We start from the raw sequence: 13,425 nt of genomic DNA, 5'->3' as shown, positions 1-13,425 counted from the left end.
TTTAGTTACTCCACCTCAACACACTTCTATGACTAGACCCAAGTAGCAAAAAGACAGGAGGAAAAACAATTGGAATGAGGGGAGTAGAGAGGGAGTTTATCCCATTTTCTTGGATTAGATAAGCAACCATACTTACTAGTTGTATGACATTAAGACACGTCACTTAGTGTCTTTAGATTTCAGTTATCTGGGATCCCTGGGTGGCGCAGCGGTTTGGCGCCTGCCTTTGGCCCAGGGCACGATCCTGGAGACCCGGGATCAAATCCCACGTCGGGCTCCCTACATGGAGCCGGCTTCTCCCTCTGCCTCCCTCTCTCTCTCTGTGACTATCATAAATAAATTTTAAAAAAGATTAAAGGGATCCCTGGGTGGCGCAGAGGTTTGGCGCCTGCCTTTGGCCCAGGGCGTGATCCTGGAGACCCGGGATCGAATCCCACGTCGGGCTCCCGGTGCTTGGAGCCTGCTTCTCCCTCTGCCTGTGTCTCTGCCTCTCTCTCTCTCTGTGACTATCATAAACAATAAAAAAAATTTAAAAAAAAAAAAAAAAAAAAAAAGATTAAAAAAAAAGATTTCAGTTATCTAATCCATACAAAGGAGGGTTTCACCAGATCTGGTATAAGATTCATCTTGAATTCTCAGTAAATATGCTGACCTCAGAGGCTTCACCCCAATATTCTAATTCAGTAAGTCAGGCCTACAAACTTGCATTTTAATAAATACTTAAAGTGATCTCATGCATATTGCTTAGCAACTACAATTTAGAAAATATAATCAAATATTCCAATTTCCTTCTGGTTTTGTCTTGAGACATTTTATTCGGAAACAAATAAAAGCAGAGTTCATATTTTTAAAAAATTCCACAGAGCTTCTAACTTTAAGTGTTCCTAGAACCTTGCTTTATAAAATTTATGAATCTCCTAAATCCAGCTTTTGGAGTTGATAGAAATTATTGTATGGTTTAAAGTCTTTTACTTGAGAGAAAACATTGGGCAATGTGAATATTTCAAATACAATAGCTTGGGAATTACAAAAAGATATTAGTTGGGACCATAGGAAACAATATCCAATTATTTTCACCTATGAAATGAGCAATATCCTATAATTCAACTTAGGTCATTTTCTTTTAATTTGTCATTTCCCATAATTTAGTAGGTACAGTTTCCTTCAGCATTTTTCCCTACATTGCTGAGCAAAACTATTTATGGAACAGCTTGATGGATACGATATTATTCTGAGGATTTTAGGTCATTACTTTTTAAAAGTTGAGAAGGGTATGTTTGTACTGAGAGTAAGATTAACTTTAGTTATTTTCTTTGTGAAGTTATTTACTAGTTTTACCTAATCTATAGTCCCTTCTGACAGAGTAGAGAAAATGGATAAATCTGCTGGGATCAATTGCTCCATACCATATTAGTCAAGCAGCTTCTTAAGGGTTTGAGCTTTAAGTTATCTTACTGGTTAGCCAGGAGTTTGGTTAACAGCACTCTAAAAAGAATGAACAAAGTTCTAAAATTTGGAAGGAACAAAAAGATTATCCATTTTTTTCATTCTATAAATATTTGCTGAGGTTTAGCAAGGCACCACTAGACACTGTGGGGGAATTCAAGTATAAATAAGATCCATTCTTTTTTCTCTAGAGACAATTTAGTGGGAAAACAGACATATGTACAAGTAATTACATTACAAGGTAGATTGTGGGACAAAGGGTTATAATTTTAGTAGCATCTCTAATGAAATAAGTATGTCTACTCATTTGAATGGCATCCAGTGGAGTTGGTGTATGTTTGTTCTCATTTCTTTTTTTAAGAAAACTTAATAGTCATGATATCTTTAAAAGAGATCAAAACAGGTTTGTTGATTACACATATTGTGAAGTAAATATTTGCAGCTTACCTCTAAAAATAGTATTGCATCAGTTTGACTCATTATTCAGAAATCGTAGTTCATGCTTGGGAACGTATAGCAAAAGAAGACTTACAAACTTTCTCAGCATAGCTTCTGTTTACCAGCACGATAGTTTTGGCTGAATATTGCTTCAATAGTTAATTTAAATGAGCAATGAAAGAATATATGTAGATACTCATTGTCTCTTAACTATCCTACTTTGGGGGCAGAAGGGTAAGTGTAAACTTGCGTTGCTTTATTATTTTATTCAGTTTATTTCTTTTTGTCATAGCACCTGGTTCGAGGGTACAGCCACCATTTACAAGGAGTTATATGAATGTCATGTTAAGATCTATTATAGTACCAGTGACAGCAAAGCCCAAAGTGTTTCTTTGACCTTGGGATTTACCAGAGAATCTCGACAAGTTTTATAGGCATTAAGTAGTAAAGCCTCAAATCAGCTCTGAAGCACAGACATGCAGCGTTGGTATTACAAACCATACAGGCACTAGGAGAAAGATATTTAAACAGAAAATCCTTGGAGAAACATCAAACTGAGACTGAATAGTACTGTCCCTCTCTTGAGTACAAAGCATGTGTTAATGCAGATGATCTCTAACTTCATTAGACCCAAAAATCACCGAGGCAATTTGTTGAAAGGACAGTTATCACAGCAGTACTTCTAAAACCTGAGTATTTTTTTTAATATACATTCTGTGTCAGTGGCTCTGGAATCGGATCATACTTTAAGTATCAAATTAAGTACTAACATCACTCAAAATCAGTAAAGCAAGGTGGAACCTTCCTTGTTAAAACACAGATTGTTGGGCTTCACCCACAGATAGCTTGATTCAGAACGTCCAAGGGTGGAACCAAAGAATTTACATTCCCAACAAGCTCCCAGGTGACTGCTGATCCTGCCTGACTGAGTATCACTGTTTGGGTAACACTAATCTGGACTGCTCTTCAGAGTTACTGGGGTCTGAGCATTTTGATTTTTAACATAATTCCTGATATTTATAGTGAACATAAAAATTTGAGAACCATCAAGTCAACACAGACTGACTGGCTATATAGGAGGTTGACCCTTGAATGGGCAGCAAAGGGTACAGAACCCCAAGAGCCAAGTGTTACTTCAGTCAAAACCAGAAGGAACAATACAAGAAGTGGAATAATGAATGGAGATAACAGGTGGGTGTGATCATAAAGGAGCCAAGCCAACCTTGACCCCAGCTCCAGAGTCCTTGCACTTCAAGGCATGACCTGGCTCAGTAGTAGTGGGTAGAGGAAGCAGGATCTGACCAAGGCAATGGGTGGTAATGTAGCCAGAGCATTCTAAATATATTGGGGTTAAAGAAGGGAAGTCAAAGGTCAAAGCCAGTTCTGAAGACATATAAGCAGAAAAATGAGTTGTGGAGTGGCAAGCTAGAAAATCAGGAACACGTCAGGACATATAAGCATAAACTGGTTCAGAGCAAGCTGCTCAGGACAGAGGCTCAATTTTAAGTTGTACTGGCTGGCCTGACACCTTACCTGGAAGAGCTGAGATAATTTGACATGGACATTCAAAACATCGTATCTATTTATTTAGACACTAATACCTGCACCCCCCCCACCTTCACTTGACTTCTGCACCCCCCCCACCTTCACTTGACAATAGCTTCTTATGGTTTACAAACATTTTCCATTTAATGAGTCTTTTTTCTTCACCCACCAAGTTACCTGTCATTTTGATAATTTTTATTCCTATTTTTCCCAGTTTTTTCTCTGTTGCTATTTAGAGCACAATTGCTTAATATCTTTTTCAAAAACACAATTTTTAAAAAAGATTTTATTTATTTATTTGACAGAGAGAGAGCAAGCACAAGCATGGGGAGTAGCAGAGGGAGAGGGAGAAGCAGACTCCCTGCTGAGCAGGGAGTCCAATGTGGGGCTGGATCCCTGGACCCCAGGGATCATGACCTGAGCTGAAGGCAGACACTTAACCCACTGAGCCACCCAGGTGCCCCGATCAAAAAACAATTCTATTCTGGAAACTAAAGTTCCCAAATTGTTCTCAGATTTTTTACCTGACAAAATTATTTCCCAAACTATGGTATGAAGATAACCTGCAGCATCATGATTAAAATGCAGATTCTTGGGCATCATCTACTCAATCTGACTCTCTGGAGCTGAACTCCTTGAACATGCATTTTTAAGCAGTTTCCCTAGAATTTTTTATGAGATGAGAATTATTGTAATTACTGCTTTTTCCGTTCTCTCTACTCTGGGTAGGCCTCAGCTATTATAAGTTTAGTAACTTGCCTTACCCTTTCTAGGTGAATGATTCAAAATAGCTTTTTAAAGACACAAGATCTATATCATTCTTGGATATCCTAAAATTACTCAAAAATAGCAAAAAGAGAGAGAGAAAGAAAACATTTAAATACAATTAAGAGGGGTTTTCCACGTTAAAATATACACTGTAAATATGGGTTTAGACCAGATTCTCATAATATCAAACCAAATAGAATTATACTCTGGGAAGCATGAAGTGAAAAACAACCTATGATGTTAATTTTATGTAACCCTATCAACACTGATATCTAAGAACATGGAAAATAAATGAAATCAAATACAGGCTGAGTAACATTGTCCTCTACTTTATACCAGAACATCTTTGTTTGTATGTTTGTTTGTTTGTTTGTTTGTTTGTTTTTGGTTAAGTTGGAGGATAAACCATCACAGTAGCCTCTGGACACATTTCCAGAATTTTAGAAGAGACATTCTACAGTTTCTCTGTAGATTCTGGGCAGCTTAAAGTGAAGACTAGCTCTGCTATTTAAAACGATTTCTGGTTTGTTTCAACTTGAAAGTGATTTAATAGGAGGCCCACAGAGAAAATCTGTCTCAGTAATCAAATTATAACAAGTAAGGATTAAAAGTATTAAGAAGTTTAAGCAAACTTTTCAGCTGACCTGTTTTTTTACTGGTGAGGGGATAGAGGGTCATTTGAAGTTGGCTGTGAGAATAAGTACAACAAAATTATAAGAATGAAAAACAAAAACTGCAAAAAAATTTTGGTTCATTATACATCTCCAGCAACAGTTTTTTTCAAACACTTGGGTTTGGCTAAACCCTAGTCTTTTTCCCAAGGACATTCTGTCTCAGTCTACTATTCCGTTTCTGAATTATAGAGCCAACTGTATTTTACAGGTAAATTTAATTTACATTTTAAGATTCATTTGTACTTAATTCATCAAAGTGTTTTGTCATGCAAGCCACTGGGTCTTGTAGAAGGCTTGTGATCTTTTTAATAGATTTTTATAACCTTTTTTTTTTTTTTCCTTTCTTAGAAACAGGAAGTCACTTTAGCCAAAAGCAAACAAGGTTAAACTCCAGAGTGTTCGGTTTGGGCTTGACATTTAGAAACCACAGATCCAAATGGGTCTTGAGCTTGGCAAAACATTCCTTCCTTTCTTTATTAGGTGAAAAGAAAACATTTAGGGTAAAAACAAAAATGATTAAAGTGGGAATGCATTGCTTTTGTCTTTTATAAACAAAAATAAAACCACACAGTCTTTTTCTTAAAAAAAAAAATTCTAAAAAGATGTATATGCCGAATTTATTTCTGATTTTTTTATTGTATATACTGCATACATATTACATATAGTAAATTTATATATAAATATATACATTTATAAGGCATAAATATGTAAAGCTACATGTATATGTGCATATATATAATTACAAATGCATTTATAAAGTTTCTGCTAGTTAAGAATTTATTTAGCTACTGCTTTTCTAAAGTGACTAAATTTTACTATATAGGATATAATAATGGCAGAAGATCTCAAAAAAAGCATATGGTTGAATTCAGAGACTAAGGGCTTCTTCTAGGAAGAAGGTCAGTGCCCCAAATGTACAAAATGATTGTTAATTAACCTACTTTTAAACTCCTCAAGGAAATAGAGTTCAAATTCTTCTGCAGTCATGAGATCACTGGTTTCCAGAGAAGTATAGGAAACACTAGCCTAGTTTTTTGATCTTTCCAAACCTCTAATAAAAAAAGACAGAGATCCTAGAATAACAAACAAAACAAAATTTCATGACAGATACCTACAACAAAATTCAAATAAAGGATATTCCTACACCCCCTAAATTTGGACTTGCATCAGGCCTACATGGAATCACCAACTGTATGGGCAAATGTGGAGAGAAATCAAAAGCACTTCGAATGAGGGTGAGATATAGAAAACGAATTCATGACAGGTATTTCTCTCAAAATGAGACGTCCCTATAGTGCGAAAAGCTCAGTGACTCTATCTGAAAACAGCAAGCACATGTGGGAGGGGCCTTCAGAGGCTCTAATTCGAGTGAGTTCAAGGGACCACAGAACAGACAGATTGTGCGGAGGAGTCTCCGCACCAAGAACTCTACAAATTGACCATATTAAGGCCCCTTTCAAAACACATGCTCAGCCTAAGGGGAACAGCTGAGAGGAGAAGCTAAACAGGGCAGAGTGGAAACACTAGAACGAAGTGAAGAGAAGCTCCAGAATAAAACTATAGGGGAGAAGGCCAGAGGCAGGAAGCTCAGAAAGCTTGCTTGACCTTTCCTTTCTTTGAATAGAGGAAAACTCTTCTCACTTAAAATCAGCAAAAGGAATGCAGTGTAGACAGATCCATGTAAAGCTGTTTTTTTTTTTTAAGATTGTATTTATTTATTCATGAGAGACAGATAGAGGGGCAGAGACACAGGCAGAGGGAGAAGCAGGCTCCCTTGGGGAGCCTGACGAGGGACTCGATCCCAGGACCCCGTGATCATGACCTGAGCCAAAGGCAGATGCTCAACCACCGAACCACCCAGGTGTCCCCTGTGTAAAGTTTTTATAAGAAAAAAGAATAGTGAGCAAAATAATATCCATGTAGATAATAGAGGCATGCCAGAAAACATCCCCAAAAATAGATTAAAAATATCTAAAATATTAGAAAAATAGCTAAAAGAATTTAAGAAAATAATAGAAACTATGAAAGAATGCCAAAAGAATTAGGAACATTCAGAAATGAGCTGATGGGGAAAATAAGGAATATTTGAAAAGAAAGAGGACAGAACTCACGAAGGGCTTAGAAATAAAAGTACAAATTGTTTCAGAAATGATGACTAAACTAGAAGGAACACAAGAACAAATAAATGGATTTGGATAATGGATAATGCCTTTGGGTACATGGATACTGCCTTATAAAAACCAGAATATGGTAAAGAGGAAATTTAAAATATATATATGAAAGTTTTTTTTAAGAAAGAAATGAAACAATTTAAAAGAAAGAAAGTGAAAGAAAATCCACCACCTTGTAGAAGTCATAGAAGTCACCATTGAAGACACCTAAAGCAATAGAATAGACTCCATACTATTACTAATACTAATAAATGTATAATCCAGGAAAACTTTTCTGAATTAAATAAAGAGCAAATATACTGGAGGAGCAAAACATAGACCTAAAAATTTTTTTAACAAAAAAGAGACCACATGTTGTCATAGTAAAACTAACTTGTAAGGGGGGTAACAAGTCCTTTGAGTATCTAGACAAAAAGACGAAGTGACTTGTAAGGAAAGAAAACCTGATTGCCATCATGCTTTTTAACAGGAATACTTTATGAGAGAGGACAATGAAATATCTTAACACATTTGAGATACTCAAGGAAAGAAAGCATAAGCCAAGGCTTTTATATGAAAAGTGACCTTTAAGTAAAAATGCTGAACTTTTTATGAACATAGGAGAATTCAGGAACCATTGCTCCATGGAGCCCTTCCTGAAGAATCTCCCAGAGGACAAATTTTGAACAACCAAAATGACTAGAGTCAGAGGCATAAGGACCAGTGGTGAGAATTTAACACATCTTTATTTGTAGCATTAAGATTAAGTAATAGATACAAAGAAAACATGATAGTACATAATGACTATACATGCTGATGACACAGCACAATTACTGAGAAGTACAGGAAGGAGGAAGAGAGAATATAGAAAATAAAATAAACTTGTTAATTACCCTGAAAACCTTGCTAGATAATAAATGAAGGTAGCATGGAGTTAGACTAACTCTTAATGAAATAATGCATCTAGACAATAATTTTTAATGGTAGTTAGCACCATAGAAAGAAAAACAACCAGACATCTGCATCCTGATAAAAGTACACATCACCATCGATGAAGTATTTTTGTTATATTAAAAAAAAAAAAAATCAGGGTCCTGGGATCGAGTCCTGCATCGGGCTCCCCTCAGGGAGCCTGCTTCTCCCTCTGCCTCTCTCTGTGTCTCTCATGAATAAATAGATAAAATCTTAAAAAAAAAAAAAACAAACCTGAATTTGAAAATCTCTGAATTCCAGTAGTTTACAGAAAACACAGAGGAAAGAACGTGTTAAATAAGGCCACAGGGATACATCTCAGACTGTGGGAAATTCTCCAGAACTAATTACTCAGCCTTTTCTATAAACTGATTTCCAGGGGGAAAGGAGTGAAATGGGCTTATAGCTCAAAAGAGACGTAGGATACATGTTAAACAATTGCATTGTTTACATTTTATTTGACTCCTGATTTGAACAAACAATTTTTAAAAATAACTATGAAGCAATTGAGGAAATGAGAATACTTTTTTTGGATACATGATGATATTAAGGATATAATGGGGGATTTTAAATAAAATATAATTCTATCTCTCAGGAAAGAATAAACAACTGACTGAAAAATCTTGTCTTCACTATTATATAGCACATTATTTACCTTATGAATATGCTAGCATGAAATTATAGTACTGCAATTACTGTAATATAATGATACCATTACATTATATCATTATATTACATTGATCAAATGGAAATCTAGAAGTTCTAGGGATGAAAATAAAGAACTTAAATTCTATAAAGTGGTATCAAATGCGATCTAGTCTAATAAATGATTGCTTGGCCCAAAATCTGCCATTTCAAGGATTTGCAATCATGAAACTTTAAGTTCACTAACAAATCTATTTCATAGACATAATTAGTTTTCTATTAAACTATTTTTATGTCTAAAATGAGCTCTCTTTGGCTTACATTTGAATGTATTTCCTTTATTTGACCTTCTTAGGAATGGGCATATCAAGACAGACTTGAATCTGCTATCTTTTTTTTCAGTAACCACTTGGTGGTTTTGAGAAAAAGCCTCAGGGAATAAATATGAAGATTAAATGAGATAGTATCTAAAATGCTGGCATGTGAAAAGCATTCACTAGTTATTATTATTGCATAAAAATTTTTATTGATAGTTGTTATCACGCAGGACCCTTGTTCACGTAAAAAGTAATCCACTATCGCTAGGTTTAGAAGGGTATTATTGAAAAAATAAAGTTAGGGAGTTTACAGAATCACTGAGAGAACCAAAAATTGAGTTTAAACACTACAGAGCCAGGAATAGAGCATCAAAGAGAAATGCCCAAACCTCTATTATAATGTACTCATGACCAAGAGACAAATATCATCTTGCTGTATAACACCTAAAACACCAGGGACACATTGCCAGAAACTCCAGTAACTTAGACTCCAGTTTGCCTTAAAAGAACCAAGTGCCTCCACCATCAGGACTGCCAACTGACCTGATCTCCTCAGCATAACCACTACCACTCATTTCTGCCTCCAGGTCTCAATGACTATATCTGCTTGGTGGAACCTAGGTCACAAGTAGAATTCTTGCTACAAAGGGTTCTGAGAAATACAGATTTAGCCTAGACTCTATGGCACAAAAACTATGCTGGAATAGAGTCAGATGCTTACTAGGTGAATTAAAATAAGTGTCTTCCATCATGTTCTAAAATACTTAAATTTAATCTGTGACTCCTCTACTCCTCTAATCTTCCTCCAGTTTTTTACTGAATACCTTTATCTTTTCTGAGTTTTTCCGGTCTTTTCACAACCCCTCTTAAAATGTGACTTAGCTTGTCCTTTCATTCTAATGTGTCTAATTAATGCCAAGTAGAGGACAGGATGAGTTTTTTTTAAAGGTATACATTTGGCATTGGCTAAAATATCTCACTCTATTCTGACTTTATTTTGCAGATACATATTTGACTTGCTTTATATGATCCATTTTTCTTATATAGCCATCCATAATATATTGCATAAGTACTAGCATTAATTCTTTACTTAAACCTATAGTTTGTTTTATTTTTTATTTTTTTTATTTTTAAAAAAACATTTTATTTATTTACTCATGAGAGACACACAGAGAGAGGCAGAGAGGGAAGCAGGTTACATGCAGGGAGCCTAATATGGGACTTGATCCTGCAACTCCAGGTTCATGTCCTGAGCCAAAGGCAGATGCTCTACCACTGAGTCACCCAGGCATCCCCTATAGTTTGTTTTTAGATTATCTTTTAAAGTCATTAAGAAAGATAATTATCTTTTGAAAAGTATTTCGAATATGTTAGAAGCTACTTTGAAAAAGTATAAAGTATAAAGCAGGGGTAGCTGCTGAGTTAAGCATCCAGCTCAGGTCTTTCTTTTTTTTTAAGATTTTATTTATTTATTCATGAGAGACACAGAGAGAGAGAGAGAGAGGCAGAGACACAGGCAGAGGGAGAAGCAGGCTCCATGCAGGGAGCCCGACGTGGGACTTGATCCCAGGTCTCAAGGATCAACACCCTGGGCTGAAGGCGGTGCTAAACCTCTGAGGCATCTGGAATGCCCCCCAGCTCAGATCTTGATCTCAGGGTTGTAAGTTCAAGCCCTGTGTTGGGCTCCACATTAGGCATGGAGTCTACTTACATTTTTTTAAAAAGTGTAAAACAGCATATATATTAATAAATTATTTTAAAAAAATAATAACCCCCAAATGATGCTTCTTCTATAAAACAAGGCCAAGTTCCAAAATTCATAGTCTTTGAAAAGGAAGGGACATCATCTTTCCTCTTCTCAACATTCATGATTTGTGCCTACCTTTGGAACTTGATGAATTATACAAACTATATTTACTCATGTTCTCACCTTGGGATGGCATCCCTTTACTAAAGGACTTTTTCCTTTTTTCCAATAGCCATATATACACATGAAATCATTTAAGTCTAAGTAAACTCAGTGAAGGGTGAAGGACTTTTGTCTTCTAGGGAAGTGGCTTAATAAATGCATCAGCTCATCTAAGTTTGCCTACCAGATGTGATTTGACTCAAACATTTCATAATTCTGTTTGCAATCAAAATGGAAAAGGAAAAAAATGAATAAATATAATTGGTTGAGGTCTTTGAATAGAGAAGTGTGGAAAGAGATGAAGGTAGGGGTAAAGGAATTGCTCAAAGGCAAGGATAAATCATTAGAATCTGATACAGAAGGTAATGAAGAGCAAATGGTTTAATGATGTCAGAGGAATACCCTGATCTTAGCCACTGAATAAAAGGGTAGAAAGAGAGTGGTTAGAAATCTTTGGTTTATGGGGCACTGGGTGGCTCAGTTGGTTGAACCACTGTCTCTTGATTTGGGCTCAGGTCCTGATCTCAGGGTGGTGAGATGGAGCCTCGCTTTGCATTGAGATTCTCTCGTTCCCTCTGTCCCTCACCCCGCTCACATGCACTCTCTCATTCTCTCTCAAATAAATAAGTCTTAAAAAACAAAAAAAAAATAAATCTTTGGTTAATTGGCTTAAGACAGGTATATTTCAAGGTTCTTGTTTTTGATAAACTACAGGCTGTTTTCGATCTAGTACAAATATTCACGTACAAATAGTAGTGGTCAAATGTTCCAAACAATGGTAATTGGTTGATGGACTGAAACTTTTTAACTAACATAATAAAGGAATAATAATTAAAACCAGAGGGAAAAAAAACTACAAAACTGTAAAGGTAGTCTTTGCCCCAAAGAACTCTCAGAGTCACCTTCACAGATGGTAACCAAGTTTGATAGGCCAGAGAGAGATTGGCAGTTTTCAGGCTTCCTTCTTGCGCCAAGATTATTGGACCAATGTCAGAGACAATGACCAATCTCTTTCAAGTAGGCCCAGAGGGATCTGGCAAGCAAAGTTCAAATCTCTGGAGGATATTTCCATCCTTACAATGAACTACAGGCCTTGCTTGTGTTTACCATATGGGTTTATTCTTAAGTCAATTAAAAGATAAGCAGTCTCAGAAAACATATGGTACATATTCCACGATACTTTAGAGAAACCATACGATGTATCTTCCATAGAATCTACAATTTAACAGAGAATTAAAATCTTCCTTACAGTCACACAAAACTTGCTAGAGTCAGACTGTAATTAAGCATAAGTTATATATTTATTTTGCCATTCTTAATAGGAGAAAAATTGCAGACCAATCCAATATAGTTGTAATTCTGCAATTTTTGTCCTTTTAAGACTAGCAAAAATGTAATTTTGCTACCCATAATATACTAACTGATGTACACTCTTTTATACCTACGTAAGCCATATTCTCAATAGCATGCACTGAAGTCTAAAACTTTTGGCCATTATGCCCTGAAAAAAAATAACAATTTGACCAATTTGTGTTGACACAATTCTGATTTTTAGAAGTATATCATAGTATGAAAATCCTTTAATAATAATATCTCATTCTTCAAGTCCTAAATCACTTAAGTAGGATTTAAAATTACATTCTTTTCCTCTGAATATAATAAGTCATCAGTTTATAAAGTGTGTCTAGGTAGTATCTGGGGTATACCTGTTGGAGAAAGTGTATTTGGGCACCCAAAAAGGATGACAAGATCTCTTCAATTTACAATGCAGAGCAACCATGCTATTTTATAGCAGGCAATTTTTTACTTTTCTCCTTGTCTTTATTTTTAGTCCCTATGATGTTTTGTTCCCAGATGTCAGAATGCAGCTGAACAGGGGCTGCTGCTAATTATTGAGCAAATATCCACATGAAGTCCAGATGTTAATGTGTGATCATTTTTTCTATCAGCAAATACATTCCTTTTTGAATCATGTTGAGCTCAGATAAGAATTTTCCTATACTTTACCTTAGTCATTTGAAGCCCTTACTTTATTTAGTCTTCCAATAGTTACATATCATTTACCTACAGTCTCTTGTGAAATTTATATCCAAATGAATTAACTTTATGTTTCTTATTTTGTTAAGCACAATCTGACTTAGATTTCCATAAGAAGAAAACCTCTTAAGAATGACATTTTTATTTGCAATTTATAAAATAAAATGTTGAAACTAAACACAAAGAGACTATCTGGAGAGGAAAAAATAAACACTACATTTTGCTAGATGTTAACATCACATGTTTTCTTCCAGAGAAATGATTATTAATAATAGAAGAACAATGTAAAGCCCCAAGTTAATTGTGAGAATTTTGGAGGTTTCTCTGGGCTGGAAGAAGAAAAAAACAATCTCTCATAGCTTGCCAATGGATCAATATATACTCATTATATTAATAAATTTGTGTATTTTAATTTGAAGTGCATTACTGAGTCTATACTCAAAGCAATATAGCTGTTTAAGTAGAGAAAATTTCTACAATGTTTTCTAATACTAAGTTCCTATTATAAAGTAACTGCACAGGGT

This window comes from Canis lupus, chromosome 1 (genome assembly GCF_003254725.2).
Source record: "Canis lupus dingo isolate Sandy chromosome 1, ASM325472v2, whole genome shotgun sequence".
Classification (NCBI taxonomy): Eukaryota; Metazoa; Chordata; class Mammalia; order Carnivora; family Canidae; genus Canis; species Canis lupus.
Note: the sequence above shows the minus strand (reverse complement) of the source record.